We start from the raw sequence: 26,184 nt of genomic DNA, 5'->3' as shown, positions 1-26,184 counted from the left end.
TTGCTTCAGGCCATTCCAGGCTCCCTATCAGTCCACTACAACGCAGGGAATACGCAGGAAGGTCCTTCTATAGGAGCGGAGCGGTAAATGTCCCATCTTTGTGACCTTAAAACCAGGCCCGCAGACTCCTCCCCGCTCAAGGCCGGGTAGGCTCTATAGGACGCTGGAGGACTCCTCTCGGTGGTCTTTACCATTCTACTGCACACGCACGAAGGATGGGAGGCCGAGCCCCGCCCACTCCCAGCTTCTCGCCTGGGCTGAGGATGGGAGCCACTGCATTGGCGTCCTGCTGTTGAGAACCTGATCCTGAGAAAGAACGTGTGAGAGCCACGGGTAGAGAGAGGGACAGACGCAGAGGCAGACATCGATCTCTCTAGGAACCACCAGGTGTGCTTTCGTGTCACAGGACCAGAATCCTCTTTAGCCAAGTGGGATCCGTGTTGTCTCAAGACAGTTATTTTCCGCAGATGCCCCACCTCTTCAGTATCAGATGGCGGTTGGACAGTCTTCAGTTAGTTCAGTCGCTCAGTCGTGTCCGACTATTCTACCCCATGGACTGCAGCACACCAGGCTGCCCTGACCATAACCAACTCACGGATCCTACTCAAACTCATGTCCATTGAGTAGGTGCTGCCATCTAACCATCTCATCCTCTGTTGTCCCCTTCTCCTCCCACCTTCAGTCTTTCCCAGCTTCAGGGTCTTTTCCAATGAGCCGGTTCTTCTCATCAGGTGGCCAAAGTATTGCAGTTTCAGCTTTAGCATCAGTCCTTCCAATGAATATTTAGGACTGATTCGCTCTAGAATGGACTGGTTGGATCTCCCCAAAGGCCAAGGGGCTCTCAAGAGTCTTCTCCAACACACTGTTCAAAAGCATCACTTCTTCCGCACTCAGCTTTCTTTATAGTCCACCTCTCACATCCATACATGACTACTGGAAAAACCAAAACTTTGACTAGACGGACCTTGGTTGTAAAGTAATGTCTCTGCTTTTAATATGTAGTCTAAGTTTGTCATAGATTTTCTTTTGAGGAGAAATCGTCTTTAAATTTCATGGCTGCAGTCACCATCTGCAGTGATTTTGATGTCCAAAACATAAAGTCTCTCACTGTTTCCATTGTTTTCCCCATCTATTTGCCATGAAGTGATGGGTCTGGATGCCATGATCCTAGTTTTCTGAATGTTGTTTTAAGCCAAGATTTTCACTCTGCTCTTTCACTTTCATCAAGAGGCTCTTTAGTTCTTTGCTTTCTGCCACAAGGGTGGTGTCATCTGCATATCAGGAGTTATTGATATTTCTCCCATTAATCTTGAATCCATCTTGTGCTTCATCTGGCCCAGCATTTCGCATGATGTACTCTGCATATAAGTTAAATAAGCAGAATGACAATATACAGCCTTGAAGTACTTGAGAACCCCATGAAGAGAATGGACAGTCTATATGTGGCATTTCTCTTTCTCTCCTTGCTAATTGGCATTTGAAAAACAATATCGAAACATCCTGTGGACATCAGTCGATGACCAGGATAACTGGGGTCAAATCGGTGTTCACCAGGTTCAGAAGTAGACTCTTTCCTTGGCATCACCTTCCTCCATTCCTCCTGTCCCACGTCACAAAGTGAGACAAAATAATGAAGTATTTTCAGGGGGAAATGTTTCCCATATTGAAATCATCACAGGTGTTCTTTCTCAAGAGTGTGTGAGTTAGATCTTGATGTGACATAGGCATAAGTACATACTTTTAATAGTCTCCTTGAGTCCTGCCTTGGTGTGCAATGTGTTTGAAAATTTTCATCTCCTGAATCGTCCAGTGGCAGTGTATAGTAATTTAAAAAGGAAGGTGTCTTTGGTTCTCTGGTTTCCTGGAGTAGAGCTGATCCTGGACAGTAGACCTCTGCTGTGGTCAGAAATTCAGATATATGATTAGTTAGGGGTTTCCATTTGTATTTCGATTGTTGTTGATTAGTCCCCAAGTCATGTCCCATTCTTTTGTGATCCCATGGACTCTACCCACCAGGTTTCTCTGCCCATGGGATTTCCCAGGCCAGAATACTGGAGTGGGTTGCCATTTCCTACTCCAGGGGATCTTCATGACCCAGGGATCAAACCCTAGTCTCCTGCATTAGCAGGTGAATTCTTTACCACCGAGCCACCAGGGAAGCCCCTGTATTTCCAATACAATTGCTTTATATTTGACATATCTCTATTTGGTGTATTACATAAGTCTATGCACCTGTGTGTTAGGGTTGCTTTGCTTGTTTTGTCAGAAACAGAAAGGTGAAGTGGCTTTGCTTGCTTAAGTCTCTCAGTGAACGAGCAATAGTGAAAATATATTTTTTAAAAAAGGATTTCCATATCTTAAGGAAATGAATTTCCTCAACTCCCTATGCAAGGAGTTTAGTCTGCTGTCTAGAAAGTACTGACATTGAATGAACTCTTTCATGACTGGTCATTTTAGGAAAGAGGTGGTTCTACTGTTTTTAATTGAATATTGGCTACATTTCAAATTATGCTTGAGACTGTGTGAAATAGGTAAGTAAAACTACAGATCCCAGTGATACATTTTCTTTACCCTGCATATGGGTGCAACACAGACTCAGTGTAAACCATCAGTTTGGGTGAGGCCAATGTGCCCTGCAAGGAAATTTTGTTTATAAAGTGGACAGACTGGATGTGCTAACAGGAAATCTATACTTTTCTCAGCAGATTATTTATTTAATAAGTGAGGACACAGAGCCAAGGGAATGTGTAACGTGGTGATTGTGAGCTAAAATAGGTGACAACATTGAGAGAGAGAGTGGTATAATGAATAGGGCAGAAATCTTCACATTTTAACCCACATAGATGAAAAACGGTCAGGACCACTACCAAGCAGTGTGACCTTGAGTAAGATGCTGACCCTCTCTGATCCTCGGTTCCAATGTCTGCAAATGTGGACAATATATATGTTATGCTACGCCCAGGTAAGCCCATTCCTGACCCTCTGATCCCGATCTCCTCTGGTTCCTGAGACCAAGGCTCTCATCACATTTGTTTCACCATGGTCTTCAGTCTGGCTCCCTGCACACCCCACGGTGAGCTCCTTGAGGACCCTTTTGCTGCATGAAACATTCCTGTGCTCACAAAGTCTGGAAAGCACCCGTCTGGGAGTCTGGGCCCCACGGCTGCTCAGAACACGATCACCATCTTATGAGTGTTGATAAGGTGAGGGACACAGAGCAGTGCCGCTGTTGATATGCTGTCAATTTGTATCTGCAAACAGCACACAGGAAAGAGTGGCTAGAGCAAACCTCTCGGCTCAGTTGACATAGGTCCAGGGCTCTTCCTGTCTTTTATTCCCACATTGTCCAGAACCTTATTGTACCAGAGTAACACTCGCCTTTCCCCTTCCTAGTGCATCACCATCATAGCAGCTGTTTCTCAACTGAATTGCCAGTGAGTGAACCCTGAAAATTCTAGGTTCACATTTCTGTTCCTTCGAGCGCTTGAGGGACATCCTGTCTTCTATCCCCACTCGGACAGGAGTGTCTAGTGTCCCTCTCGTCCCACTTGGCTTCCCCTTTATTCTATATCTTGGGCAGTCCTTTACCTCCTGAGACTGGGTTCTGTCCTAGGCTATGGCTGCTTTCAGCAATGTGCTGAGGGCATTGATGACCAGGTGGGCGCTGGGGGGATACTTGTGGGATGAATACAGCTCGGAGAGCCCGGATACTTCATTTCACGGGTGAGAGGTGTAACTTCCACTCAGGCTGCCGTCAGCAAGATGGATGGTTTGAAGGTGCTGATCAGCGTCCTTGGGCAAGTCCACAGGAGCTCTGTCAACTCTGCTCTCCTCATCTTCCTCTTGCTCCCATAGCGACTTCTACTCCTTACCCTCCCCCGTGCCCTCCTTTCTTCTCTCACTGCTCTCCGTGTACATGTACACTGTGCCTGAGCCTGTCCTGTCTCCTGACTTCATGTTGTGTGATTGTCAGTTACCTTTCTGATTATCTTCTTTGAGAAGTTTTCCCTTGACTCACAGTCCAGGGTGGATGCTGCAATACAGTAAGCATCATGGGTCTCCTTTTATCTTTTTTCTTCGTTTTCTGTTTTTCTTTTCTTACTTTTCTCCCTTTTATGAGGACACAATACAGTGTCTGGGTACGGACACTAGCTCTGATTCTAGACAACCTTCCTTGCACCCAGTTCTCCCCCTTGCTATCATCACATCTTGAGAACTTAAATTGACTCACTGTGCCATACCAGCCTCACCTGAAAATGGGTGAATTATTCTGAATAACGACCTGAACTGAGCAGGTTGTTTTTGTGAGTATGGAATGGGGTTAGTAGAGATGTGCTGGCACCTTCCCTGGTGTAACAACTACTGAGTTGTCACAGGGCAGATTACAGGTCAGGCCTTACCTTCAAGCTTCACAAAGCACTTCAAGGTCACATTAGACATCTGTGTCCAGCGCTAGAGGCTCCTTCCTTCTCAGCCACAGCCCTGAGCTTTTCCCGCACAACTAGATGAACCCTCACCAGGAGGCTGGGTTTTCTGTTACACCTCTCCCACCTGGAAACCACTCACGGACTTCATCTTCTGTTGCGTGCATGATGCTGTTCCTGGTAATTTTCGCTTCAGATGGATTGGGGCTGCTCCTATGGCAACGGAATGCCCAGGACTGATAACAAGGGTGTGATGTCTCCCTGCTCTCCTAATGGCATAGAAACAATCTGGGACCTGTGCCCAAACTCCTCTCCCCATGTCATCTTCCTCCATCCCACAGTTCACAGTTTACACTCAAGCTGGGTTCCAGTGCAGGCCGTACCAGCCCAGTCACTCTCCTTCAGCCTCAAATTCCTTATCTGTAAAATGGCAGTAACTCTACCTGTTGGTGAGGTTTATTGGGAGACCTAGTGGACATAACAGATATAAAACACCTAGCACCCATGACCTGGCAGGTGGAAGGCACTGAATAAATGGCTGTATCCTCTATCTATCAGCTTCTTTAATGCACAGCATCTGGTGTGGGATGATAGAGTGACTCAGTCAATGTCTTGGATTGGATTGAGAAAGATGTGACATATTGGGGGTGTATTAGTCAGGCTTCTCCAGAGAAACACAGCCAATAGGGAGAGGCTTATTTTAAGAATTGGATCATGGGCTCATGGGTGCTGACAGTTCTGACATCCTTAGATATTAGTGAGCTGGCTGGAAACCCAAGTTACTGTCTGGAGGCCCAAATCTGCAGAACAGGCCAGCAACTTTGAGCCTCATGCAAAGTTCCTCAGGCTGTATTCTTGAGGCTAAACTGTTTCATGCTCAGGAAGCTTCAGTCCCTGCTCTTAAGCTTTTTCAATTGACTGGATGAAGAAACTGCCCCCCACCCCCGCCCACAACCCCATTATGCTGGGTAATACAATCCCCTTAAAGTCTACTGGGAGAAAAGTTATGACCAACCTAGAAAGCATATTAAAAAGCAGAGGCACTGTTTTGCCAACAAAAGCCTGTCAAGTCAAAGCTATGGTTTTCCCAGTAGACATGTACAGACCTGATAAAGAAAGCTGAGTGCCAAAGTATTGATGTTTTTCAACTGTGGTATTGGAGAAGACTCTTGAGAGTCCCTTGGACAGTAAGGAGATCAAACCAGTCCATCCTGAAGGAAATCAACCCTGAATATTCACTGGAAAGACTTATGCTGAAACTGAAACTGCTATACTTTGAACATCTGATGTGAAGAGCTGACTCATTGGAAAAGACCCTGATGCTGGGAAAGATGGAAGCCGGGAGGCAAAGGGGACAACAGAGAATTAAATGGTTGGATGGCATTAGCGACTCAATGGACATGAGTTTGAGTAAGCTCCGGGAGCTGGTGATGGACAGGGAGGCCTGGCCGTGCTGCAGTCCATGGGGTCACAAAGAGTTGGACATGACTGAGCAACTGAACTCAACTGAAAGTCTACTGATAACTTCAATCAAGTATTCAAGTACCTTTCTAGCCCGCCATCTAGTGGCTAACACCTCAAAAACCGGGCACCAGAGCCAAGCCAAGATGACTTTTACTTTATTCATCACAGTGGGTGAGCAATACACTGACAAACATCACCTCCCAAACAAAATCTCTAGCCAGTGGGCTGTCTCTCTAGCTTTACTCATCTCAAGTAAAATCTGCTCCCTGGCCTCAGAAGCCATGTGAAATAACGAAGAGAGTTTGAGGCAGTTGTGATTTAAGGAGAGATTTGGTGCGATATCTTTATTCATTTGGGCCAAGAGACTGCAGGAAATGAAATGGCATGGGGTGGTGTAGGAGAGGAGATGATGAATTTATTGCCCTCGCCACCTCCCTGCCCCCAGGTAGCCGACTTCAATAGGTCTGACTGGTATTAATGCCTTTGTGTGTGGGCTCACTATTAACATCAGGTGTGTGGTACGACAAACTTGGTGGACAAATCAGATAGCATGGCCAAATATTCATTTCTCAGAGTGGATGGAGGTAGAAGAAGAAGAGTAAACATGATAAACCACAGGTTAGTTATGAGTCAGTTTCTAAAATCTCAGTATTTCCTCACAAGGTGTGTGTGTGTGAATTCTTTTCCTTATCTGGGAATTGGCTTTCTACATGAAGAAATATCATTGTGAGAGACTCCTTGTGACATGTGACAAGAGGTTGGGAGTGAATTGGGTTAAGGCCATTTTCCAAATGTTTCACACTAAGTGTTTTTTTTGTTGTTGTTAAGGGGCCAGCAGTGGCCCTAAAGAACTGAACCAAGGGGTTGAAATACAGGTTTTAGTTACTGAAATGTGAAGAGACTCTTTCTGGGATGTGTGTTCATCCTAGCCTGTGGTCGGTCACAGGCAACTCATAGGATTTGAACCGTGTCTTCCTAACGTCATTTGTTTCTTGCCCTTCAACACGCTGGAGGCCGCAGTTGCGGTTACTAAAATTTCGAAGTAAGTTCTCTGAGAAAAGTCGCTCTCTAGAAAACAGCAGTGCCTGGGAAGCCGATCTAAAGTTTTAACATAGCCTAGCTACAGTTTTAACATGCCCTAGTTTTAACATAACATAGATGTAATTTTTGTTAAGCTTCCCCCAAGATATGATTATTCAAAGAATATAGAGATGCACCTACTTCCGTGTCTACCATTGGATTTTCCAAATGAACATACAGTAAGATCGGCCTGGTTCTCTTTCTTATTTATTTCTTTATTGTTGGCTGCACTGAGGCTTTGTTGCTGCATGAGGGCTTTCTCTAGCTGTGGAGAAGGACTGCTCTCTAGCGGTGGTGCGCGGGCTTCTCAGTGCAGAGACTTCTCTTGTTGCAGAGCATGAGCTCTAGGCTCACGGCTTCAGTAGTAGGAGCAGGAAGGTTCAGTTGCTCTGTTGCACGTGGAATCTGCCTGGACTAGGGGTTGAACGCTTGTCCGTTTCATTGGTAGGTGGATTTTTTTTAATCATTAATTTATTTTAGTTGGAGATAATGCTTTACAATATTCTGATGGCTTTTACCATATATCACCACGAACTGGCCACAGCTATACATGTGTGCCCCCATTCCTGAACCGGGGGTCCCACCTCCCTCCCCATCCTGTCCTTCTGGGTTGTCCCAGAGCATCAGCTTTGAGTGCCCTGCTTTATGCATTGAACTTGCTCTGGTCATCTATTTTACATATGGTAATGTATAGGTTTCAATGCTATTCACTCAAATCATCCCACCCTCCCCTTCCCCCACCGAGTTGAAAAGTCTGTTGTATAGGTCTCTCTCTTCTTTGCTACCCTGCATGCAGAATCATTGCTACCACCTTTCTAAATTCCATGTACATGCATTAATACAAGTATTTGTCTTTCTCTTTCTGACCTACTTCTCTCTGTATCACAGGATCCAGGTTCATCTGCCTCATTAGAACCGATTCAAGTGTGTTCCTTTTTAATAGCAGAGTAATATTCCATTGTGTATATGTACCACTACTTCCTTATCCATTCGTCTCCTATTAGACATCTAGGTTGCTCCAATGTCCTAACTATTGTAAACAGTGCAGAAGTGAACATAGGGGTACATGTGTCTATTTCAGGTCTGAAAGAGACATGTGTACCACAATGTTAATCACAGCACTGTTTATAACAGCCAGGACATGGAAGCAACCTAGACGCCCGTCAGCAGACGAATGGATAAGAAAGCTACGGTACATATACACAATGGAATATTACTCAGTCATTAAAAAGAATATATTTGAATCAGTTCTAATGAGATGGATGAAACTGGAGCCCATTATACAGAGTGAAGTAAGCCAGAAAGATAAACACCAATACACTATTTTAATGCATATATATATACATGGAATATTAAAAGATGGTAAGGATAATCCTATGTGCAGGACAGAAAAAGAGAGACAGATGTATAGAACAGACTTTTGGGCTCTGTGGGAGAAGGTGGGATGATCTGAGAGAATAGCATTGAAACATGTATATTATCAAGGGTGAAACAGATCACCAGCCCAGGTTGGATGCATGAGACAAGTGCTCAGGGCTGGTGCACTGGGATGACCCAGATGGATGGGATGGGGAGGGAGGTGAGAGGGGGGATCAGGATGGGGAACACATGCAAATCCATGACTGATTCATGTCAATGTATGGCAAAAACCACTACAGAAGTGTAAATTAATTAGCCACCAACTAATAAAAATAAATTGAAAGAAACAAACAAATCTGGCTCCCTCAGAGTGTATGCCCAGCAGTGGGTCATATGGCAGTTCTATTCCCAGTTTTTTAAGGAATCTGCACACTCTTCTCCATACTACCTATACCAGTTTGCTTTCCCACCAACCATGAAAGAACGATCCCTTTTCTCCCCACCGTCTCCAGCATTTATTGTTTGTAGACATTTTGATGATGGCCATTCTGACCAGCGTGCGATGATACCTCATTGTGGTTTTCATTTGCCTTTTTCTAATAATCTATGATACTGAGCATCTTTTCATGTGTTTATTAGCCATCTCTATGTCTTTGGAGAAATGTCTGCTTAGGTCACTAGCCTACTTTTTATTGGATTGTTCATTGTTTTGGTATTGAGCCACATGGGCTGCTTGTATATTTTGGAGAGTCATTCTTTGTCAGTTGTTTCATTGGCTATTATTTTCTCCTGTTCTGAGCGCTGTCTTTTCACCTTGCTTATAGTTTCCTTTGTTGTTCAAGAACTTTTAAGTTTAATTAGGTCCCATTTGTTTATTTTTGTTTTTATTTCCATTACTCTGGGACGTGGACCCTAGAGGATTTTGCTGTGATTTATGTCAGAGAGTCTTCTGCCTATGTTTTCCTCTTAAGAGCTTTGTAGTATCTGGTCTTACACTTAGGTCTTTAATCCGTTTTGAGTTTGTTTTTGCGTATGGTGTTGGAAAGGGTTCCAGTTTCATTCTGTTACACATAGTTGACCAGTTTTCCCAGAATCACGTGTTGAAGAGACTGTGTTTCATCTATTGTATATTTGTGCCTCTTTTGTCAAAGATAAGGTGTTCATAGGTGCAGGGATTTATCGTTGAAATTTCTGTTTTGTTCCACTGATCTATATTTCTGTCTTTGTGCCAGTACCATACCATCTTGATGACTCTGGCCTTGTAGTATAGTCTGAGTCAGGAAGGTGGATTCCTCCAGTTCCATTCCTCTCTCTCAAGATTGCTTTGAGCATTCTGGGTCTTTGGTGGTTCCAGACAAACTGTGAAATTATTTGTTCTAGTTCTGTGAAAAATACCATTGGTAGTTCGATCAGGATTGTGATGAATCTATATAGATTGCTTTGGTAGTAGAGTCATTTTCACTATATTGATTCTTCACTCCAAGACCATGGTAGATTTCTCTATTTGTGCTATCTTTGATGTCTTTCATCAGTTTTATCTTAATAGTCTTCTGTATCCAGGTCTTTTGTTTCTTAGCAAAATTTATTCCTAAGTATTTTGTTGTTTTCGTTGCGATGGTGAATGGAATTGTTTCCGTAATTCCTCTGATTTTTCATTGCTAGTGTATAGGAATGTAAGGAATTTCTGTGTGTTAATTTTCTATGGCAGGCACATTCTTAACCACTGGACTACCAGGCAAGTCCTGGCCTCCTTGTCTTTGGGTGTGAAGCTCTCTGAGATCTGACACATGGCGAATCCCAGTGATCACTACCATGACCAGGAACAGGCCACGTCCATCACCCTGAAAATGCCCAGGTGCTGCCCCTTTCTGGTATCTCCTTCCACACCTTAATCCCTGGCAAAAGGATCTCTCCTCCTTCAATATATTTTGGCCTTTGCAACTTTAAAATTCCTTACGTATTCTGAATATAAGACCTTTCTCTTACCTGTGATTCACAAACATCGTTCCCCTAATAACAAACGGCTTCCCTTTTCCTTGCAGGAGATGGGACTGATGAAAACATCTTTTCCTCCCCACACTCAGAGCCCAATGTTGTGTAGCCAGCAAGTGCCCGTGAGAGTCTTCAGAAGTGAAAATGAATTCTGTTGTCTGTCAGTCTGTGTTCTCAGCTAGTTCCCAGAGCTAAATTTCTCATCTCTGATTCCCCTACCTGAAGGGAAAATATAATAGAACTGTCTAAGAACAGGTACTATATATATCTTTTGCTTGTTTTACTCACACCAGTATTTGCAGTATCAACCAAGAAATGACCAGCAGTCTGTTCTCAATATGTACCTGTAGACCCAATGAAAAGTACCTGATTTGTTCCAGGTGCTTTACTTTATAATTGTGTTCTGTCACAATACTGATACAGTGGATGAATCGTTTTCTATGTGGTCCTCTCCGTTTTCATTTAGCATCTTATTGTAATAACCATGTTATTATACATTTTTTAAAGTTTGCAGGCTATTTTACATTCATTTGGGCTTCCCTGGCGGCTCCAATGGTAAAGAGTCTGCCAGCAATGCGGGAGACCTTGGTACAATCCCTGTGAGACCCAGGGTCAATACCTGGGTCGGGAAGATTTGCTGGAGTAGGGAATGGCAACCCACTCCAGTCTTCTTGCCTGGAGAATCCCCATGGACAGAGGAGCCTGGCGGGCTAGAGTCCAGGGCTTCTCAACGAGTCAGACAGGGCTGAGTGACTACACTTTGACTTTACCCTCATTCCCATTATTTTATTTCCTTCTCCTATTGGGGATAGGAAAGCATCCTGCAAACCAGTGTGCAAACAACAATCTGACAGACTTGAGACCTGAACGGAGGGACACTCTTGGAGGCACCTGGAGAACCAGGACAGCTGACTCTTCTTCTGTGGGTTACAGTTCCCAAAGGCAAAAATGAGGGCAGTAATACCACCTGCTTCTTGGGTGCTGTCCAATATCAATGAGCCAGCAGGATCTTAGCTTGCCACTTGTCCCTGTCATGTTATTATTGTAGGTGGCTCAGATAGTAAGGAGTCAGCCTGCAAAGCAGGACACCCAGGTTCAATCCCTGGGTTCGGAAGATCCGCTGGAGAAGGAAATGGCAACCCACTCCAACATTCTTGAATGGAGAATCCCATGGGCAGAGGAGCTGGGCAGCCTACACAGTCTAGTTCAGATCAGTCATTCAGTCGTGTCTGACTCTTTGCAACCCCACAAACCACAGCATGCCAAGCCACCCTGTCCATCACCAACTCCCGGAGACCACCAAAACCCATGTCCATCGAGTCAGTGATGCCATCCAACCATCTTATCTTCTGTCGTCCCCTTCTCCTCTTGCCCTCAATCTTTCCCAGCATCAGGGCCTTTTCCAGTGAGACAGCTCTTCCCATCAGGTGGCCAAAATATTGGAGTTTCAGCTACAACATCAGTGCTTCCAGTGAACACGCAGGACTGATCCCCTTTAGGATGGACTGGTTGGATCTCCTTGCAGTCCAAGGGACTCTCAAGAGTCTTCTCCAACACCACAGTCCAAAAGCATCAATTTTTCAGTGCTCAGCTTTCTTTATAGTCCAACTCTCACATCCATACATGACCACTGGAAAAAACATAGCCTTGACTAGGCGGACCTTTGTTGACAATGTAATGTCTCTGCTTTTTAACATGCAGTCTAGGTTGGTCATAACTCTCCTTCCAAGGAGTAAGCGTCTTTTAATTGCATGGCTGCAATCACCAACGGCAGTCATTTTGGAGCCCCAGAAAATAAAGTCAGCCACGGTTTCCTCTGTTTCTTCATCTATTTGCCATGAAGTGATGGGCCCAGATGCCATGATCTTAGTTTTCTGAAGGTTGAACTATAAGCCAAGTTTTTCACTCTCCTCCTTCACTTTCATCAAGAGGCTCTTTAGTTCTTCTTCACTTTCTGCCACAAGGGTGGTGTCATCTGCATATCTGAGATTATTGAGATTTCTCCCGGCAATCTTGATTCCAGTTTATGCTTCATCCAGCCCAGCGTTTCTCATGACGTACTCTGCCTATAAGTTAAATAAGCAGGGTGAAAATATACAGCCTTGACGTACTCCTTTTCCTATTTAGAAGCAGTCTGTTGTTCCATGTCCAGTTCTAACTGTTGCTTCCTGACCTGCACACATGTTTCTCAAGAGGCAGGTCAGGTGGCCTGGTATTCCCATCTCTTTCAGAATGTTCCACAGATTATTGCGATCCACACAGTCAAAGGCTTTGGCATAGTCAGTAAAGCAGAAATAGATTTTTTTGGGAACACTCTTGCTTTTTCGAATATCCAGCGGATGTTGGCAATTTGATCTCTGGTTCCTCTGCCTTTTCTAAACCCAACGTGAACATCTGGAAGTTCACGGTTCACGTAACCGTGGCTTAGAGAATTTTAAGCATCACTTTACTAGCGTGTGAGATGAGTGCAATTGTGCGGTCATTTGAGCATTCTTTGGCCTTGCCTTTCTTTGGGATTGGAATGAAAACTGACCTTTTCCAGCTCTGTGGCCACTGGTGAGTTTTCGAAATTTGCTGGCATGTTGAGTGCAGCACTTTCACAGCATCGTCTTTCAGGGTTTGAAATAGCTCAACTGGCATTCCATCACCTCCACTAGCTTTGTTCATAGTGATGCTTCCTAAGGCCCACTTGACTTCACATTCCAGGAGGTCTGGCTCTAGGTGAGTGATCACACCGTCATGATTATCTAGGTCGTGAAGATCTTTATGGCACAGTTCTTCTGTGTAGTCTTGCCACCTCTTCTTAACATCTTCTGCTTCTGTTAGGGCCCTACCATTCCTGTCCTTTATCGAGTCCATCTTAGCATGAAATGTTCCCTTGGTATCTCTAATTTTCTTGAAGAGAGCTCTAGTCTTTCCCCTTCTATTGTCCAAGGGGTCTTAAAGAATCTGACAGGACTGAGCAATTTTCATTTCCACGTCACTTAAACATTTTCAAGTCGAAACTCACTGTCATAATAAAGTTCTATTTAAATACTACATTTCCTCTAGGATCAGAAGACGGACAAGGAGCTCACTCTCTCCACCATTATTCAATATATCAGCTTATATTATTTTATTGTAATTTTCAGCCTCAATGGCTTTGTTCAAAGCTTGCACAAGGGGCTCTCTGAAAGGCTCAGAGGCAGTTTGAACCAGCCAACCTGCTCAAGCAGACAAAACAGTGTGCTCCTTCTTATGGCAAAAAGTTTCCTGGCATATTTTCAACCTCGAAGGACGGGGGAGAAACGAGATGGTGACACTTGGAGCAACACTGCCACCTGCCGACCACAGAAACGAAAACGCCACAAGCCCAGAAGAAAAGCCAACGTTTTTCTTTGGTTTTCTCGGATAGGATTGAACAGCGTGGATGAGGAAGTTAAGAAGGATTCCCAACAGAACTAGAGTAAGGAAGACAACCTCTCGAAGGGGCCCGGCCAAACCACCGGAGGACCGCGGACTCCAGCCGCTCGCGGAACGCTGGAAACAAGGGCAGAAAGTCAGGGAGTCTCAGACAACCCGGGCTTGGTGGGCGGTGCTGCGCCCCCATTGGCTGGTTCTGGGCATGCGCGGAACAAACCAGTGAGGCCGGTGCCAGTCTCCTAGCCGTCGTTGGTTGGAAGTTTTCTTCGGGACCCGGTTTCACAGTCTTCACTGAAGAACCTGACCGTGAATGTCCGGGTTCTGTCGCCCACTGCCGAAGCCCCACAAGTACGGAACCCGTACAAGTCCCCTGTATTTGTCCTTCCGCCCACCCCAGCCCTGTGAACGCGTTCCTCCCGTGGTATACTCACGGTTCTCTCAGCCCTCACTTTTCTGATCTGTCCTCAGTGCCCACGAGGCTCCCACGGTCACCCCGGAGACCTCCGTCCTCGTCGATGTTCCCCTCCTCCCTACCCGAGCATCCCCCTGCCCACGGTCTCCCCGCCCCGGCCCCGGGCATGAGGAAAGACCGCGCCCCTCATGGTGTGCAGTTTCTACCCTTCTTCCCTCTCATCACCCTCCACATGCTGTCCTGTCCTCCAGCTCCCCAGCTCTGGTGCCAGTGCACGGATACCAGAACATCCTGGGAACCCTCACCTCCACTACCACACGTCCTTCCATTACCATCCGCCAGGCCCCGCCCTGATCGGATTCGCTGAGCCAGGGCTGGAAGTTGTCCCCCACAAACACCTCTTGTGCTCCTTGCACACTCCTGACTACTCACTCCCTGCCTGTGTCTGAGCACCTGAGCGTTGAGCACCCAACTTTACAAACTTTACAGAAGTGTTTTATCTTAAACCCGTGGCCAGTGTAGAACTGCTGTTCATTTTCACTCTCCCCTACCTACACTACTACAATACACAGTAGTAACCTTCCTCCATCCTAATGACCACCAGCCCCAACCGAAATTAATTCGTGGAGAAGAAAGAAGCAATCCCGTGGGATTTCTCAAGTTTCCCAATCCCAAAGTGCATGTTTCTGCCCTGACAGTCTGCTGCCCATATGCCCGAGTGCTCCTAACTGCACCCAGCCCCTCACCTCTGCCCGGGATCCCATGCCTTGCACCTTCCCAGGGACTTCCAATCTGCAGTTATCACCTCTCTCGCCTGAACCAGCACCTGCTCCCTCTACATCGCAGCATTCCACAACACAGGGGGAAACCCATCCTCTTCTACCACCCTCTTCTGCAGCTACTGGCACATCACCCGTTGCCCTTCAAAACAAAACTGCTTCAAAGTCTGCTGAGATATTCTCTATTCAGCCCCCTTCCATGAAGCTTTTGTCTCAGTCACTCTACTGTAACTGGCCTTGCCAAGCCCATCACTGAAATCCATACTTCCTGATTCCGCAGAAACTCTGCAGTGCTCATCTTAGCCAACATCTCAGGCACCTTTGGCATATATGACTCTTGTGTTCTTTATCGCTCTGTTTTTATGTTTCACGGGTGTGGGGCTTATGTGACACCAAAGTATCCTAACTGTACTTGACAAGGTACACATTCTACCCTATGCCCCCTCTGACCTGAATATTGTATGGGAAGTCTTGGGTCAAATGAAAGACAAGCCAAAGAAAAGAGCATCCCAATCACAGTCGGGAATGGCCCACATAGGCAGTGGCAGGCAGAGGTGAGAGGGCTAAGACAGGGAAGTGTGACAAGAAATGAAGAGGAAGACCAGGGAAAGGAGGATCCCACCCCATTCCCACTTGAGACTCACAGGGGGCACACTGCTCACTGACCCAATGTTGTCTTTGGGCAGATGGGTGGCTGTCGTTTAGGAATTTCGTTTTCTGGAGCTGATCTTGGTGCTTGCTTTGCTGCAGGTGAGATCCAAGGGAGGGCTCTGAGTCAATTGAGGGAGAAATGTGGAATGGGACAGACCCAGACGAAACCTAAGCAGGCAATGGGCTAGGAGGCCTTGCGGCTGAGGCTGAGGAGTGGACATCCCTGCCCAGGGATGGGCTGGACGATGAGACCCAGATTCAGAGGGGTCTGCAGATGCCAGCAGAGTGGCTGAGACTCAGTCAGCCAGGGAGCACTGGATCCACAGCAACAGGAGCGAGACAAAAATGCAAGTTTCACCACTCCCACCCATGGATGGTATAGGTCAGCATCAACAGCTGGAGCCAGGAGAGGACAGTCATCTTTCCCTCAGGGACCGCTGAGGCCACTGTGAGGAAAAAAGGTATGCTGTGTTATAGACTATCCCTCCCACATCACCAAGAGCCTTGTAAGTGACACATACCCCTGCTCCATCGCTGAAAGAAGTAGAGAGCATTTTCACCAGAATAGACTGAGCATTTGTATCTATGGATATTCAGCTGGTTGCATGCAACCACACTTTCCATCTTAGAAGCAACTTCAGTAGGAGTTTTCTGGTTACTAACCAGTATGAAGGGTGAACACTCATGAGGAAGATCAGACCAGCCAGGGAGAACAAATACACTAAAGTGTCCGTGGATTCTGAGGAGCATACATTGAGACTGTGATCTCAGCAACCCATGCCCCTCCCCACCAGCACCCTGGCTCTTCCTGTGACCAAGGGTCGCAGAGGCAGAGTGGGGCCCAGAGGGAGAGGAAGGTCTTCCTGAAACTCCAATGCTGCTTTGAAACCACCACTCTCCCTTGACCTCAATGTGAATACTCACCTGTGAAGATCATTCCAATTCTCCATTCTGTCTTCTAGTCAACAGTCCTGATGATTCCTTTGGAACTGGCATCCTGGCCTCTTTGGTCTAGAGAACAGAAAATAGCATACCCTGCAAGCACACAGACCTCTACTTCCAATACGCTGCATCTTTGATTCCTTTCAAGCCATGCTTCTTGAAAGTACAGACTCCAGGAGCATCCTTATCTGGTTACCTCTTGATTCCTCCTCTGAGTACCCATCCACAGAACATCCCCTTGCTAATTCATCCCAAGACCTCCATGGGCCAAACCGTAGTACCCGGTGGTGTATTGGCCACAGACACATTCCGTCTTCAAAAACACTTTCCTTGGTCAGAGTCTCTGACAGAAGTGCATGCTGGCTTTCCTCCTCCCTCTCAGTCCATTACTTCTAAGACTCCTTGTCTGTCCATTTACTTTAACCCCTCCTAAATCTTGGTTTTGCTTTCCTCTGGTTTCCAACCTCTGCTCTGCGCTCTTCCATTCTACACATAATCCTTGGGTGACCACGTCACACCCCACAGCTTTTACCCATCTGACTTGTTCTCATTCGTTATCCCCCTGTATGCTGATGACTTTGCCGATCACCAGATCTACCTAAGACGTCCCAACGGGGCCCCACTTCCCCCACAGGCTGAGACGTATAGGCCATCTGCACTCAGATGTCTCATAATCACTGCAGAGCTGATAGTTGCCCCAGGCCAATGTTCTCTGGGGTGTCTCATGGATGGGCACGGCCATCCACCCAGTTCCTTCAACCACAATCCCGGGCATGCTGCTGGGTGTGATCTTCACCGAGCCATGACTCCCCTGGAGCTGCTCTGGAAAAGGCTGACCCAAGGTCTTCCTGTTGCCACAGGTGCGGATCCGTTCCTCTCAGAGGCCCTGTTCCTACAGACCCACTCTGAAGGTGTCCGGAGCACAGGCCATCACCCTCCTTTGGATCTCCAAGAGAACCTGGCCACTGTAATCCACCTGAGAGGTTGAAAGCCCTGTCTTTAACAGGACGGTGAGGCAGGACACAGCAGTGTAAGCCCGTCATTGGGGAACATGCCAAAGAATATCCAGAAGAGATCCCTAAAGTAGAACATTTCGAGAGGTGGGTCTTAAACGAGTGCATCAAACAAGGGATTGCTTAACTGTAGTTTTCCCAATAAACATCCTTTTCTTATTTGCTCTTCATCTGAACATGGGGGTTAATTTGATAACACAGGAAACAGTTTAAAACGGCAACTGAGCACAAGCAGCAGATATACTGACAGCCGATCCTTCCACATCAACATCAATAGCTACAATTTTCAGCCATCTTTAATCTTTTTTTGAAGCACTCTTTTGATTTGTCAAATGAAGTAATCTCCACAGTGTTTTAGAAATGTATTCAACTAACTAGGCACAAGGGATCCTGACAAGAACTAAAACATACTGAGTTTCACTAACAACAGCAGGGTTTTAACTGTAAAACTTTGGATTCAGGAACATGAAGCAGAGCAAGCACAAGGTCAGTTTTCAAACAAGTATTTATTTGGGCAAGTTATCCCTTTCCTCAGCCTAAGGTGCCTGTCAAACATAGCTGGTCATGATGAAAGCCTGCTTTGCTTGTAGACAGTTTCAAGTTTTCGATGTTCGATTTCTTCCAGTAAGAATGGGTTCTGTTTCCACAGCTGCAAGCACGGCTTTCTTAAGAGAACTTTTTCAGATAATGCTCATGCCAGGGCCACACACCAACCCTACTACTTCAGACTCTCCCGGGATGTGCTGCCAGCATCAGCTCTTCTAAAGCCTCTGCAGGGGAGATTTGATGCACAGTTAAGATTGAGAAGCACAATCACATGATGCTTCTCACCCATCCTGGTTTTAAATAGAATCTTCAACTGAAGAGCCATGTTTATTACTTATGAAATTCTAAAAAAATTTGTAATTAAAAATTCCCTTCTGAGGTAAATTCCCTTCTGAAGGATTTTTGACATATTTATTCACTGCCATATTGAGAACAATTTCAATGACTCAGTGGTGTGTCATGCCTCCAAGTCCCCTTCCTTACTAGACACTCAGGCACATGGAGGGGAGGGAATGCACCTCAGTCCTGGCAGCAGAAGGAGGATGGATGGAGTTGCGTTGTCTTGGTTACTGCTCTGCTGCGCATCCCTCCTGGGTTGTTGAGCTCAGGCAGGGGGCCTCACACCAGGCTACAGGTATTCCTGTGACCAGAGGTTGGAGCTAAGTGCTGAGATCCGTTACCAGGGAAATGGAAGCTGAGTCCAAGTGATTTGAGAAGAATGGGAAAACAACTAAGTGCAATTCCAGATGCAGGGTGGGTTCTGGGAGCCTGTCCAGAGCCATTGAATTGTGGCCACACAAAGGGCGCCTGTACGGAACAACAGAGACACACTCGACATGTGTGCTCACTGGGGATTCTGTCCTGACATGCACAGCGACTGTTTCTGGAGGGAGCATCTAGCACATGTGGAGGAGCCCGGACCCAGAACATGGGAGGAGCAGGGGCACTCCTCGTTGTGACAAAAGCAACGGCATGTCTTTCCCCACATGTCTCAACTGGACATCTGCATTACCTTCCTAAACTGCTTTACTGAAGTATAATCCCATATCACAAATCACACCCATCACTTCCAAGGCAGTGACTTTTAGCAACTTCACACAGTGGTGCAACCACCATCACAGTGCAGTTGTGGAACACTGCCAGCGCCACAAAATGTTTCTGTGTACCCATCAGCAGTCGATCCCCAACAGGAATAGCAGTGAATAGACATTTCTGCAAAGAGGAGATACAGATGGCTAATAGACATATGAAGAGATGCTCAACATCTCCTCATCAGGGATTAGAAATTCAAGACCTCAGTGAAGTACTTCCTCATACCTGTCAAGTAGCTATTATCAACAAGACAAGTAAGAAATGTTGGTGAGGATGAAGAGAAAAGTAAACCCAAGTTCATATACAATGGCGTAAACAAATCTCTTCAACACGTGACGCTGGGGAAAATGCTCAACTACATGTAAAAGAATGAAACTGGAACACTTTCTAACACCACAAACCAAAATAAACTCAAAATGGATTAAAGGTCTAAATGTAAGACCAAAAACTATAAAACTCTTAAGAGGAAACCATAGGCAAAACACTCTCTGACATAAATCACAGCAAGATCCTCTATGGCCCACCTCCCAGAGTAATGGAAATAAAAACACAAATAAACAAAAGGGATCAAATTTATCTTAAATGCTTTCACACAATGAAGGAAACTGTAAGCAAGGTGAAAAGACAACCCTCAGAATGGGAGAAAATAAAAGCAAATGAAACCCCAGTTATGTAGAAGGGAGACTGAGCATGGTTAGAAATGCAAATAGTCGGATCCCACCCAGGACCAACAAGATTCAGTGAAAAATGGCTCCCCATGGGGGTCTCACCTCCTGGGGGTGTTGGAGGATGAGGTGTGAGATGAACACGCCATTGTGGCTGCAGAGATGGGAAGCACAACCACAGGAAGTAAAAGGTACTACAGGGGAGAAGGTTCCATTTGGTAACAATGCATGTACTGTGGATGGAAGGACAAACCGTCCACCACTGCCCAGGGTGACCAACCGCAGCATTTGGCACAGATGGGGAGGATGCTACCCTGGCAACCCAGGTCTCAAACCTGGACTGAGGGGAGTCCCCTTTCTCAGATGTCCAGGAGAATGCTCCAGCCCCATTTTGGCCATGCCCACCCACTGCAGATTTGAATACACCAGCAGCAGTCATTGGTTGTGGGGCTTGGGAGACAAGGAATCCCAGACCACTCTGGGGAGCCCACGTGGAAAATACAGGCTCAGGCTCTCACGGGGTAAATGGACAGAGAGCCCAGATCAGACCAGGGCTCACAGAGTCAGGAGCTGAGGTTGATGGGCAAGAGTTCACAGTGGGGGTCTTGGGCCTGAGCACTGGAGGACCAGTGGAACCCAGTCTCCAGGAGTGTTCACTGCCCAGTAAACAGGCTGGAGACGCTTCCCCAGTCAGTGCTGCTTTAGGGAGGTCACTCTAGGAGTCAGCTGGCATCTGTGGGCGCAACTCTGAGTTTTAGGCAATCAATCGTCTGAGTTGCAGTGTCCTAAGCACTTCTAAGGTGCCATCTCACTTGAAGAAAACCCTGTCACCCCTGCAGGACCTTGAGCCCAACTCTTTCTCTCAGAGACCCCCTCCCATTCCCCCAAGCCCTGATGGAAGTACCTTGGATGCCTGGACTGGGTCTGAATTTTCTCTGGGTCCTGGAGAGATTTTCAGTTCAGCCCTCACCAGGACTTTAAGACAGAGACCTGTGTGTGGGCAGGACAGAGGTGTCCTGCAGAATGCAGGGAGCAGGGAACATTCTCAGGGGATCCTCTGAGGCAGAGAGCGTGCTGGGTGAGATGGGATAAATGGGGTGAGGATGTAACTGAGGCCCTGTGAGCAGGGCTAGGAGAAGGGCTAAAGAGGCTCCTGGAGTGGGAGGGAGGCCTGGTGGAAGGTGAGGGGAGAGGGTGGGGATTTGGGGATAGAGAGGATTTGTGGCAGCTGTAACCAGGAGAGGGACTCTGGAAAATGACAGATGACTAGAGGGATGTAAGGGAGCTGTCACAGGCACAGTGAGGGGAAGACCTCTTCTATCTCCAGAATTCAGTAGCCCACAGTGTGTGCTGAGACATGACAGAGAGGACCAGGTCCCTGGGACTCGTTCTGTGGATCTGGGATTCACTCTGACCCTCCCGTGGGGCAGGATACAAAGTCACCACAACCGGAGGAGACCAGGGTGGGTTAAGTCCATTCTGAGGACCCAGACATGGGAAATCAATTTCAGGACCCTTCAACTCTCAGGCAATCCCCACCCCTGGGATGAATCTGCCTTCCTCAGGATGACATGCTGGTGAATGCAGACTGCAGGGACTGCAGGACTGGAGGCCTCTCTCCCTTGGGGTTGACTGAACAGAGACTCAGTGCAAATGCCAACACAGCAGCCCAGAGGGAAAGATGTGGGGCTCTGTGTCCCAGGGTGCAGGCTGTAGGCTCTCGGGCAGGGGGTGGGTTGGTGAAGCCTCTGAGCTAAAGGAGAGCTGTGAGCTAGAGTAGTGTCTACTTAAAGAAAAGCATATAACAGGCGAGTTGTGAGTTTAAGTTGGATTTGGAGTCTTCTGGGAACTACAACCCAGGACACAGCTCCTCCGTTAGCTCTGAGGAAACTGCTTGGAGGAGGGAGCGGAGAAGTCAGTATGATTGTTGCCTAGGAAGTACATGCAGTCAGGCGTGCACATTGGTTAGAGATTGCTGTGAAACACAGAGATCAGATGTCACAGGTTCATTATTTTCATGCTTTTCTGTGTGGGGAAGGGGCAAGAATCTAGGGTCACTGAACATTTTCCTGAGGTATCGGTAAATAAATAAAGCCAAACTTTTCCAAAGCACAGTGTGCCTCATACTATTTTTCACCCTAAATTCCTTCAGAATGCACTTTAGGTCAGCAACCACAGTGGTTACAACTTAACCTTGTAGTACTGGCTGTGAGTAATGCTGTTTGTCTTAAGGATCTGAATGTACCTGAGGCCAGATGTTCAAGGTGGATTTAGAAAAGGCAGAGGAACCAGAGATCAAATTGCCAACATCCGCTGGATCATAGAAAAAGCGAAAGAGTTCCAGAAAAATATCTCCTTCTGCATTAAGGACCATGCCAAAGCCTTTGACTCTGTGGACCACAACAAACTCTGGAAAATTCTGAAAGAGATGGGAATACGAGATCACCTGACGTGCCTCTTGACAAATGTGTTTGCAAGTCAGGAAAGAACAGCCAGAACTGGACATGGAACAACAGACTGGTTCCCAATAGGAAAAGAGGCAACTCAAGGCTGTATATTGTCACCCTGCTTATTTAACTTAGATGCAGAGTACATCATGAGACACGCTGGGCTGGATGAAGCACAAGCTGGAATCAAGATTGTCAGAAGAAATATCAATAACCTCAGATATGCAGATAATACCACCTTTATGGGAGAAACTGAAGACGAACTAAAGGATCCTTTGAACAAAGTGAAAGAGGAGAGTGGTAAAGTTGGCTTAAAACTCAACATCCATAAAACTAAGATCATGGTATATGGTCCCATTACTTTATGGCAAATAGATGGGGAAACAGTGACAGACTTTATTTTGGGGGGCTCCAAGTTCACTGTAGATGGTGACTGCAGCCATGAAATTAAAATACACTTGCACCTTGGAAGAAAAATTAGGACAAACCTAAACAGCATATTAAAAAGCAGAGACATTACTTTGTCAGCAAAGGTCCATCTAGTCAAGGCTATGGTTCTCCCAGTAGTCATGTATGGATGTGAGAGCTGGACTATAAAGAAAGCTGAGTGCCGAAGAATTGATGCTGTCAAACTGTGGTGTTGGAGAAGCCTCTTGAAAGTCCCTTACACTGCAAGGAGATCCAACCAGTCCATCCTAAAGGAAATCAGTCCTGAATATTCATTGGAAGGACTGAAGCTGAAATGGAAACTCCAATACTTTGGCCACATGATGCAAAGAACTCACCCATTTGAAAAGACCCTGATGCTGGGAAAGATTGAAGGCAGGAGGCGAAGGGGATAACAGAGGATGACATGGTTGGATGGCATCACCGATTCAATGGACATGAGTTTGCATAAATTCTGGGAGTTGGCGATGGACAGCGAGGCCTGGAATGCAGCAGTCCATGGGCTATCAAACAGTCAGACATTACTGAATGACTGAATTGAACTGAGAGTTGGAATTCTCTAAGATGGTTAGGGTCTGTGTCCTCAGGTGTAACGTACTTAAGCTGTTTTGGGTTGCTGTCCAGGATGAGTGCTCTCTGAACTGTTCGTGGATCTCTGTCCCAGGCATGAAGTCTCTGAACTATTTGGGAGGGTTTTGTCCAGAGGGTTGGGTTTCTGAGTTGTTCATGTATCTGCATATGAGAGTGGTCTTAAGCGGAAGGTTGGATGGACCCCACTCTCATGGGTCTTAGAAGTAGACCTGTGATATCACATTTGCTATGATTTCTACCATGCCTCCCTACAGAGATAAAATCTTGTAGCCTCATCCTCAGGAAGGGCATGTCATGTGAAGTACACAGGAGCCCACAGTAACAATACTGAGAAGAACAATACTTCCTGACAAGACTACCACCCTTGAAAGGGGCCCTGTGAAAAAACTGTGTACACACACTCACTCAGTCTGCCCAACCCATCACAAAGAGGCCACCTTTGCAGATGGGAGGCCAAAGTCCAGTGCAGCTGGAAGGTCTCGGCTCATGAGGACAGGAGGAACTGGATTCAGGCTTGGGCTCCTTGGAGGAGGCAGGGAAGACTCAGCAGAACCCTGGCCATGTAGTGGGGAAGGGGGGCGTTGGCACAGGGCCACAAGGACCCCGTGACTGTCTCACTGTCAGGATACGTCTCTGTGTCTCCTCATCACACACCCAGCTGCTCACCTGATGTATCAAATGTAATCTGCACATTCCCTGGGGACATGGTGTTGGAAAATACAGAGGTGAGCCTCCAAGTAGGTGGGGAGAAACCTCACATTCACCAAGTTGCATGAGGCTCCACCACAAATGCAGCGATCCCTGCCTCTCTTTCCCCCACTAAAGCTTTCATTGGCACTGAGGTCAGTAGGAGGGCAGTCAGGGCTGGACAGCTTGTGAGGGACCCTGTGTACAGCATGAGCCTCCCCATGACTGGATCATCTCCATGTCTTGATCAGGGCAGAGGACCCTGATGTGTGCCAAGGGAGCATGATTTAGACTCAGGACACGGGCAACTGACTCATTTCCTAGAGACAGTCCCTGGTGGGGGGCGGGGCGGGGAGGGGGAGCAGCTGCTTTTCTCCTGTAGAGATAGTACCTCATGCAGTAGCAGGCCTGGGGGCCCATAGGTGGGTGCTAATAAGGGATTCTTTGCTGCCAGAGATAGTCTCTCTGTCCCTGTCCAATGTTCTATCTTTGTCTTTCTCCCTGCCATCTTTGTGTCTGTTACATCCTCCCTCTTAGCCTTTATGAGACTGTCTGTGACCTCCCTCATACCGTGAGGGTCCTTCCTCTGTCTCTCCTGAGGGTATCATCAATTGACAGATGTCCACTTGGAGCAGTAGAGCGGATTCCACTTCAGTGTAGGGGATTCTAGGAAAGGCATGTTCAACTGCAGAGGGTCTATGGTTTACCCGGGATGAATCTAGAGCTCCTCAACAATCATTGTGTGATCTGGGCGTCTGAAAGAACCCTGGGGGCTTCTCTGGTAAGAACCCTCCTGGGCTCAAGTCAAAGTCCCCCCTGTGGACAGAAGGCCCTAGAGGACCCGCCCCTCATCACCACTCTCATCGGATCTCCTGGCTCTCCCTCCATCATGCTGTGACAGTCAAATAGCCCTCTACATTCTTTTCATACACTCTACACTGAGTTCCACTCCCCAGCTTTTCCACTGACCTTAACTCTGTCTGGAACACTTTTCTCCCAGACAAGCATTTCCTCTAGGCTTTTGCTCAAATGTCACAATCTTACAAGGAACTTCCCTGGCCACTCTTTCTAGATATCATCCCCTATCTCTATTTCACTATCCCGGTTTAATGTTAATCACAGAAGTTATGAACACCCGATAAATTACTTATCTTTTGGGGCTTTATGACCCCAACACAATGTAAGTTGAGGAAGCCAAGCATGATTTTCTCTTTCCTAACACACATAGTTGTGCTTGACAGAAACTGTGGAGAGGATGATTGAATGTAGGCATAAATAAGCAAATTAAACTTGTTGACAGAGGCATAGCTAGACAGGCTGAGGATTCTGCTAGTGAACAAATTCAGGGATGACAAGATGGTGACAAAGTCATGCTCTTTATCTCAACTATGCACTATCCTTGGCTCCCCTCAGATGTGACCCCTTTCTGAACAGAATGGAATGTCCTGTTGTCCTTCTCACATATTACTCGCAGTCAACGACAGAGGCCTTCCCCACCCCAGAACTTCAGATCCCAGTCCAAAGCTTTCTCTCGCCTGCCGGCTGGGGGTCTGTGCCTGGCTTTTCCCATTGAGACCTATTCTGTATTAAACAGGAAAGCACAAACAAGAACAATGCCCAGCACACAGAAAATGCTTTCCATGCTTCCTGTTATGTTAGTGGCCACTACAGAGAAGTAATCTTCAGTTTATGGAGACATTTTTCTGAGTCCAAGATTTTAGCAATCGGCGGGGTTTTCATCCTCACGTTGCCTTTCCACCCTTGGAGGATCATCCATCCTCTAACGGTCCACGGGCATCTACATCGGCTGTTCCCCAGGCTCACCACCAAGGGGCGCACGAGATGAAACAGTTCGGTTCTGGGCTGTAGCACTGAGGGGTACCGCTAAGACCACCCACTCTGGAAGGTACCATTCGAGAGGGCCTATGACAACACATAGAGTACCTATACCCCGCGTCGGGCATCGACCAGGGTTCCCAGCGGAGGCACCCATGGCACCACTGGCTCCATCCCCATTCCTTCCATTCCGGCTTCCCGCTGCATGGGAGTCCGAGTAGACACCGGTATTAAGCGTCAGCTGTCCTCGTCTCTTTTCCAATTCCACCCCTTCGTTTCTACATAGTTACATCCAAGGAAGGGGGGCGGCTACGGAGCGAGATGGGCTGCCTGTTTGGGATCCGGCTTCAGGGAG

General features: G+C 46.8%; 1 long non-coding RNA gene across 1 annotated transcript in view; it reads right to left on the bottom strand.

Moving 5' to 3' along the window:
* Positions 1-26,184, bottom strand: part of LOC136153860 (uncharacterized) — a 198,999-nt gene extending 172,815 nt beyond the window's left edge. The window contains exon 1 of the long non-coding RNA XR_010660438.1: positions 25,892-26,184. This is a non-coding gene — a long non-coding RNA (uncharacterized lncRNA). The remainder of the gene's footprint in view (positions 1-25,891) is intronic.

Source organism: Muntiacus reevesi, chromosome X, assembly GCF_963930625.1.
Source record: "Muntiacus reevesi chromosome X, mMunRee1.1, whole genome shotgun sequence".
In the NCBI taxonomy this organism is placed as follows: domain Eukaryota; kingdom Metazoa; phylum Chordata; class Mammalia; order Artiodactyla; family Cervidae; genus Muntiacus; species Muntiacus reevesi.
This window is presented reverse-complemented; position numbering and strand designations above follow the sequence as displayed.